General features: G+C 39.3%; 1 non-coding gene across 1 annotated transcript; it reads right to left on the reverse strand.

Annotated features, from left to right (window-relative positions):
- Window positions 1-4,408: 4,408 nt before the first annotated feature.
- LOC115070328 lies at window positions 4,409-4,515 on the reverse strand. The gene has a single exon (XR_003849499.1). It is a non-coding gene; the product is annotated as a U6 spliceosomal RNA (small nuclear RNA).
- Between the last annotated feature and the right edge of the window lie 4,642 nt (window positions 4,516-9,157).

Here is a 9,157-nt window from a genome sequence, read left to right on the forward strand (position 1 = left end):
ATAACATGTAAATATTTTGACTAATTTTAGCATATCTCTTTACCATCTGAATAATTTCTAATAAATTATATTTTTCAAGGATTCTGATTAGTTAAGCTTTAATAATTGATATGGTATTGTACATTAAACTTCTCTTAAAATTGTTCCTCAATTTTACATTAGCCCTCTTGAACTTATATAGTTTTAATGACTAGTTCAGTCTGCTTATAAGAGTAATGACCCATTCTTTTATTTAATCTATCTCAATAATTGATGCAGTTCATTGAACCCAGTGGTTCAAATGCTATATTTTATATGGCAAATAAATGTAACTGCAGCAAGAATGACAGTCAAAATGTGGTCAGTCTACTTCAGTATTTCCATCTCCAGAATAAATAGCTTGTGGAAAACCTCTCGGTAGCCAGGAACACCAGGAGAGGTAAGGCCTCTGTCCCCTGTATGCATTTCAGTCAGAGTTGTGTATCTTTCACTTACTGAGGTTGTTCATTTGGTGCAAACTGAAAAACATCTTTAAAAAAATAAGATACTTTATTTTTATATTTATTTGTTTATTTTTGTCTTTTCGAGACAGGGTCTCCCTGTAGCCACAGCTGGCCTGGAACTCACTATGTAGATGAAGCTGGCCTTGAACTCACAGAGATATACCTGCCTCTGCCTCCCTAGTGCTGGGATTAAAGGCGAGTGCTACCACGCCCAGCCCTAAAAAAAAGTCTTTAAAGGCCAGCCTGGTCTACAAAGTGAGTTCTAGGCCAGCTGTGGCTACAGGGAGGAGACCCTGTCTCAAAAAACTACTCCTCCACCCCCCCCCAAAGATGAACATTTTGGTTACAAGGTTAAGTAAAAGTTATTTGTCCAGAGCATGTCCATACTGTAAAAGTTATTACCACATATACACATGAAAATATCACAAACCCATTATATGTAATTAATTGATGCTTATTTACTGAAAGAATCCATAAGGTGATGAGCATTTTTTTCTGCACTGTATAAGCTGGAGCCGTGAATACCTCCTAGCGGCCTGGGGTCAACCAAGAGCGTGTTCATTCTCTTATCGCTCGCACAGGATGTACATGAGCATGGCTGTGCCAGCAGCTGCCAAGGAGCCATGCAGACTTTCCCCCGGTATGCTCTCAGTCCAGTAGGAGTCTAAAGTGTGGGGAGTGATCTGTAGGTTTAGGGGGTTCTGGACTAGGCGAGGCCTGAGGTACAGACCCACCCCACCAGAAGGCACAGGGCTAGGGCTAAGCTCCAGACTGGGAAGCTGTGTTGACAGCTGGCAACTCAGAGGAATGTCTGTGACTGTCCCTCTCCCCAGGCACTGCCCACCTGCCATTTGTGATGGGGCGGTGCCTTCCCTACATTTTAGTTTCAGGAGTGACCTCTTTCTTCTTTGCTGTGGAGGGAAGGAGAAGCAGGTTTCCCTGAGGGTCGTGGTCTTGTGGAGCGACTGTGCTCACAGAGCGGTGCTGGGAAGGCCTTCTGGTGCATGTACACAATGGCATGAGGTCCCCAGCACTACCTGGAGGATTGGCCAATCTGGCAGATGATGTGGGCTATAATGGGGTCAGAGAAGGGTTCCTGCAGTGTCCCACAAGTCTAAACAAGGTGGCCGTGGGAAACGGGTTGGCATGCCAGGTGTCAGCAGCCACTCAGCCTCCTCCATAGCTTTACCAGTCCCAGCAAAATGCTGTCTCCCCTGGGGATGTTATGGGTGCTGTGCTGCCACCTTGGGGTGCTAGGAAATGTCTGGGGTGCTGTTTTGGCAGTTGCCTTAATTGGGGATGTCAGTGGCATTTAATTGGCGGGGTTGGGTACCAGGTATCCAGCAACTCATGGGCTGTCCTGCCCAGGGAAGAATTCTAACAGAACCTCAGGAAGGAGCACTGTAGAGAGAGTCTGGACTTGCTGTCTGTGGATCTGATCCAGATGCCTTTCACCAGGGAGATGTGGTCTGGGATTCTGTTATTGGTTTTGTTTTGAGAGCAGTGTTTCAAGTGGCAGCATAGCTCTGACGTGCAGACCACGTGGCCAGCAGTGTTCCTGTGCAGGAGGGAGGCCTGGGTTGGCCAGGTGTGTGGAGCCTGCTGTGGGGAGGAGGTGAATGCAGAGACCTGGCAGGAGTCATGGTCTTGAGCCTCACAAGCTAGTCTTTGAGCTCTGACAGGGTCGTCAGTGCTGAGGACAGTTTCCACATTCTTTTCTTAGTTGTGTGCAGCTTGGATGGTTAAGTTTCTTTTAAAATTTCAGTAAGTTTAATGTGGAGAAACAGTTCACGCTCTTTTGTCTGTGTGTCCTACAGGGTCTCCCTGTAGCCACAGCTGGCCTGGAACTCACTATGTAGATGAAGCTGGCCTTGAACTCACAGAGATATACCTGCCTCTGCTTCTTGAGTGCTGGGATTAAAGGTGTGTACCACCATGCCTGGCTAAAATTACGATTCTTTAAAAATGTTTTTATTCATATATATAATTATACACAATAAAGGGTTTTATTATGACACTTTAATACATGTACATAATGTACTTTGATCTTTTTGAGCAACAGCTTTTTAAGCAAAAAAAATTAGTCTTGAAAATTGCCTTTGAGCTGCAAAAATATGGCAAAGTCTTCTTAGTTTTAAAGCATATCACCAATCATTTATTTATTAGTTTATTCAGCCAACTGGGCCTTAATATGGATGACAGAATATTTGGGTTCCAGTGTGGGGACTATGGGAGGACACCGGTGTGGGGGTTATAAAGATGATTAAGATTGTTTGAGCTATTCTGTATAAAATACACCAAAATTCAATAAAAATTTTTATTTATTATTTTTACTTTATGTGTATGAGTGTATTGCCTGCATGTATGTAAGTGCACCCATGTTGTGCAACACACTTAGAGATCAGAAGAGGGCATTGGATTCCTGTGGAACTGGAGCTAGGGCCAGTTGATGGCCACCATATGGGTACTGGGAATCAACCTTGGGTCCTCTGCAAGAGCATCCAGTGCTTTTAACTGTTGAACCATCTCTCCAGACCTCAGTCAGTGTTTTTTTTTTTTTAAATACATGGAACAAGTAGAAGCCCTTGTCAAGAACACCAACAACTGGCTGAGTGTTCAAGATGTCATTATTTATACGTAGAGACAGCAAATTAAGAAAATTTGCAAGGCTTTTTTTAATGTTCTCATTCCAGATCATACAATTTTAATTTCCTTTATTCTCAGGATAACAAAATACATTAGAATAATTAAATTGGATAGCAAAATAAAATATGTTTGATATCTAGACTTTGACAAAGATATATGGAAATGTCACCAGGTAAAATTGAAGTTGGTCTCTAAGTCTCTTAATCAATTGTCTTGGGCTTAGAAGTTTCTAGTACAGGCATGTGGGGTCTACAAGGTGCCAACTAGAGAATGTACAGGGATTTCTCTCCTTTAGGACTATCAAGAACCTGCAGACCAGGCCTGCAAAGTTAACACTGGTCACAAAAGTGTGCCCATTCTCTCTGGCCTCCAGGAAGCTGAAGAGCTCAGTGCTGGGTTGATTCCTTTCCACCTCGAGGTGGAGATAGAATAGGGAGGCCTTGGTGGAGGGTTGATAACCAGTCTGTTATAGTATGACCAACACACAGGACCTTCCACCTCTGTGGCCTTCCTCATTAATAGATCTGAAACAGCGTTCATGTTGCAATCCTGAAATAAAGAAAATTATAGCATATCCAAGTAGGCTCTGGCAGAAAGAGATAAGCATGAGGAACAATACGGGTAGGTGTCTAATGACATAGGGATGCTGGGTGAATGGGCAATACCTTAGACGAAACAATGAAACAATAGTTAGAACACTTAAATTGTCATAGCCCATTCACACAGCTCACCAAAACATTTCCTTTTGTAATAGGATTTTGTTGAGTGGAGATGTTCTATGTCTGACTTCTTAAATAAGTTGGGTACAAAGGACAGTTTGTGCCACAGCAGAAGGTAAGGAGCAGCCTGCAGAAGGAGGCTTCTAGATTTGAGCACTTATCAAAGCATATTTTAAAATGGGACATTAATATGGTGAGTTCCTGTACGATGGGAGAACTAGTGTTTAGAGAAGTAGATCCCATCTCTAGGAGTTCATAATTAGGTAAGAGCCTGAGGCAGAACTAGAACCCACAACTTATCCCTAATTTTATAAGCCAAACACAGCCCACTGCCTGGACTTAAGGTATGAACTTTTGAGGTTTTTCAGCTTTTGGGCTCCTGATTCCCAGATACAGAAGTTACATTTGTCATCACCCACTTCAGAAATGTTCCAATCAATATCTTGATATAATAATTAAAAGGAAATCTTTGCCTTTTCTCATCTACTTAAGAGTTAGAATTTATGGGAGTGATATAAGACTGAAAATCTATCTATAAAGTACTTTTTTTCTTGGTATAATGAAAAATATGGACGCTTCACAAATTTGCATGTTATCTTTGTGCAGGTGCCAGGCTAATCTTTTCTATAACATTCCAATTTTAATATATGTACTGCTGAAGCAAGCACCATAAAATGATTTCTGAGAGGAAGAAGCACTGTGATTATTCAATGGAGTGCCAAGCTGCTGGATAGTGAAGTGAACTAATCTCTGGTGACTCTCCTTAAGCTGGTAAAATGAGACAGGGGACAGGATCCAAACTCCAAAATGATGCCAAGTGCACATTAATGTGCAGTTAGATTTGCCAGCACGTTACAGCATCTGCTGAATACCACCATTTTCTAAAAACCTTAAAAAAATCACATTTATTTCTTATTTATTTATTTATTTATTTATTTATTTATTTATTTACGTGTTTGAATATATATTAACTTGTGTATACCAGTTTGTGTGTGTGGAGTTCAGAGGACAACTTTTGGGACTACCATGAGGGTCCCCAGGGTTGAACTCATGTCTTTGGATTTGGTGGCACGTGGCCTTATTCACTGAATCATCTTGTTGACCTGAGTGTCACTCTTTGGGTGAGTCTACTCTAAGTGCAGCTTGCCACTGCTAAGACTCAAGGGCAGCTCTTGCCCACACTCTACTAATTGTTCTTATCATGATATCATGTTTCAGCAGTAGGCCAGTACTTGCTCTTCTAGAAAGCAACTGTTACTGAAGTTTTAATAGGTAATGTTTAGATTGTATATACCAGAACATTGCTTAGTAAAATATCTATGTTATGTTTCCGATCTATTCTAAGAATATTTTTTCTAGCTGATAATGACACACTCATGTCCATGCCTCCCTCACATCCTCTAACACACATCTGTCTTCTAGAGCATTTCAGCTCTGTCCATACCTTATTGTGTGAAACAAGGCACTATGATGAGCTAAATTTTCACCCCTAAGAAATCAGTCCAGTGTCATAGGTCATCTGTTGTTTTCTCAAGACTGTCTCTGGAGCTTTAGGCCATTACTCTGAAAAACAGATCAAAATATTAACACCTTAAAAAAGGAGGGGGGCACAGGCTGGAGAGATGGCTCAGTAGTTAAGAGCACTGGTTGTTCTTGCAGAGGACCCGGGTTCAATTCCCAGCACCCACATGATGCCTAACAACTATCCATAACTCCAGTTCCAGTTCCATGGAGCTTGACTTCCTCTTCTGACCTCCACGGGCATTGCGTGACACAGGTGCACTTACATACGTGCAGGCAATACACTCATACACATAAAACTTAAATAATAAATAAAAATATTAGCATGTAAAATTTATAGGTAAGGATGGAAGGGAGAAATTCTGCTATTAAAAGAACCTTGGTTTTTCTACTCGTCATGTGCTAAAACATTGATTTAGCTTTCCAGTTTTAGATTTATTAGTTCTAAGAGTAAATCAGTTAAATGTTAAATCTAATCTGAGACAATGACAGTATGAAGAGAGGTATCAAACCATAGTTCTTAAATTTCTGCATATTTCAGTCTTATAGATAATTTTAGTTTCAAATAATTTATGAGGGGGCTGGAGAGATAGCTAGGCAATTAAGAGTTCTGGCTGCTCTGGCAGAGGACCCAGATTCAGTTCCCAGCACCCACATGCTGGCTAACAATCATCTATAACTCCAGTTCCAGGGGATCCAAGACCCTCTTTGACTTCCACAGGCATTGCAAGAATGTGGTGCAGGTTTACATGCAGGTAAAACACTCATACACATAAAATAAAACTAAGTAAATAAAAATATTGAAATTTATGGAGTTAAATTTTTAAAAAATGCAATTGAATGATAATCAAAACTGTATGGATAGTGAAATTATATCTAAGAATTGGGCTGGACAGATTGCTCAGTGGTTAAGAGCACTGACTGCTCTTGCAGAGGACCCAGGTTTAAGTCCCAGCACCTACATGGTGGCTAACAACTGTCTGTAACTCCAGTTCCAGGGGATCTGGCACCATATTTTGACCTCCACAGGCATTGCACAACATGAATGCACCTACCTACATGCAAGCAATACACCCACACACATTAAACAAAAATAAAAAAGAAAAATATATCTAAGAATTGTGATTATATATAAAATAGAATATAAACACTTGTCTAAGAATGAACAATGAGGTGATGTACTGCAACCCTGACCCAAGATAGGTATCCCTAGAATCCACTTGTATCACTGCCTACCCATTACCTACCATGCTCCCTGGGGACTGTAGGGCGTCCTGTGAGTCCAACCTTAGGTAGGGACCCTTAGCACAGCCTGTACCTCACTCACCTCTACCTGTGGATAGTATGGCATCTCACACCCAGACTCCAGAGAGCACCACTCACTCCTGATGTGACACAGGCTTCTGCCACTCAACTAAGACTCAATGAACCCTCCATAGACTTCAAAAAATTAGCGGCGAGACTCTTTTATCCTTACATGTTTGCTCCTGAGCTCAGAAGTTACACCTATTCCTAGCTATGCTGAGATTACTTCTGAAGCCCCATTTGCACATCAACACAGACTTTCTCTAAGCCTGAACCCCAAGCTGGTCCACATTATAGCAATAGCAAACAGTTGAGGCAACAGCAAACAAATATCTAAATACTTACAAAAAGGATGAGACTGGCTATTCATACCAAGAACATTGCCAGATACCTAGGTCACATCACAAACATCCTAAACAAAACAACATGAATATCAAGACAATATGTGTCAGTTAGTTAGTACCCACATCACAATGATCCCTGAGAAAAGCAACTTAGCTGATATGCAAGACAACAATTTCAAAAGAGTCATTACTTTCAAAAAGAGTCATTACATGTTGAAGGAACTTAAGAAAATATGCACAAATTCTGGAATGAAGTCCACAAAAATACAAACAGTTGGATGAAATACAGAAACATTCAAGATATGAAAGCAAATAATAAAGAGATACAATTTTTGAAGAAAAATCAAACTGAACTAAAACTTGAAATGAGAAACTCAATTAGTTAAATTAAAAATTCATTGGAAAATCTCACCAAATAGAACGGATCAAGTGGAAGAGAAAATATCAAGACTTGAAGACAAGGTACAGGAATTGGGTCATTCAAAGAAAATGCTAAATCTAAAAAACCCCAGGAACAGAATGTGCAGAAACTCCAGAACACTATAAAAAGACCAAATCTATGAATCATAGAGATACCCATGTCAAAGGCATAGAAAATATTTTCACTAAATCACAGAAGAAAATTTCCCAAATCTAAGGAAAGAGATTCCTACCATGGTGCAAGAGGCATACAGAAGACCAAATAGAATGAAAAAGAAATCCCCAGGTCACATAATAATCAAAACATGAAATGTACAGAATAAAGGAAGCATATCACAAGCTGCAAGAGAGGAAGATGAAAATCATACATAAAGGGATACCCAACAGAATGGTGTCTTGGAAGCCTAAGAGGGCCTGGACAGATGTTCTATAGGCTCTTAAAGACCACAGATGTCACCCCAGGCGATTATACCCAGAAAAACTCTCAGTCATAACTGAAGGATGAAGAAAACTTTTTCATCTACGAACTCAAGAAATTTATGACTATTAAGCCAGCTCTGCAAAGGATACTAGAAAGAATACCTTGGACTGAAGAGAATATTAAAAACACATGAGGGCATAAGGAATAAATAATTCCAGAACAGTCACTCAAAAGAGGTCAAAGAAAACAATATCACCACTACCACCACAACAGAAAAGGAATCAATGCATGTTGTTCAATAATGGCTCTCAATATTAATGGTCTCAATTCCTCAATAAAGAGATATAGACTGACATACTGGATTATAAAACAGGATCCATCTTTTTTGTTGCCTCCAAGAAACATACTTCACCATTAAGGATAGACACCATCTTAGGGTAAAAGGATAGAAAAAAGTATTCCAAGAAAATAAAACTAAGAAATAATCAAATGCAGCTATTATAATATCTGACAAAACAGACTTCAAACCAAAACTATTCGGGAGAGATGAGGAAGGACACCTCATACTCATTCAAGAAAAAAATTCACCAAGAAAATATTACAATTCTAAATATTCACAAACCAAACCAAGGGGCACCCAATTTCAAAAAGGAATTACAATTAGACCTAAAATCACAGATTGACTCCAACACTGTGACTTTATTTTTTAAAATTATTTATTTAATAACCACATAATTAGAAGAAACATTTCACTACAGCAGCATTGACATATTCAATAACAATCTCCAGATGCATCTCTTTCAAAATTGGCTGTAAATTTCTAGGCTTACAGTTGAATTAATATAGCTATACAATATTGTACTCAGTATATACCCTGTAAGACATAAAACTGAACAAGGTTTTAACCTTTAAAAATAATCTCCATTTCGTTATTAAAATATCATAGTTTCATACAGAAAATTTCATTTTTAATGCAATTAACACTGACATGTTTGCACATGCATTTCTAATCTCTATATATCTGATTATTACTAGTCACAGTTGTGGTTACTTTCTGAGATCCTTGGCACCTGAGCATGGATATGAAGTCATCAGGTAGATTTCAATGGTAATGCTTTTCCACATCTACTAGTTAATAAGGAGCAAATTTTTATGCTTTGAAGAATTTTTTAATTAAATGTTTTTCTTAAATTTAATAACCACATGATTAGAAGAAGCATTTCATTATAGCTTTAACACATTCAGTAACACACACCAGACCAGGGATATATCACTTTTGAAAGTGGTTCTAAAATTTTT

This window comes from Nannospalax galili, unplaced genomic scaffold, assembly GCF_000622305.1.
Source record: "Nannospalax galili isolate Female #2095 unplaced genomic scaffold, S.galili_v1.0 scaffold376, whole genome shotgun sequence".
NCBI classification, from domain to species: domain Eukaryota; kingdom Metazoa; phylum Chordata; class Mammalia; order Rodentia; family Spalacidae; genus Nannospalax; species Nannospalax galili.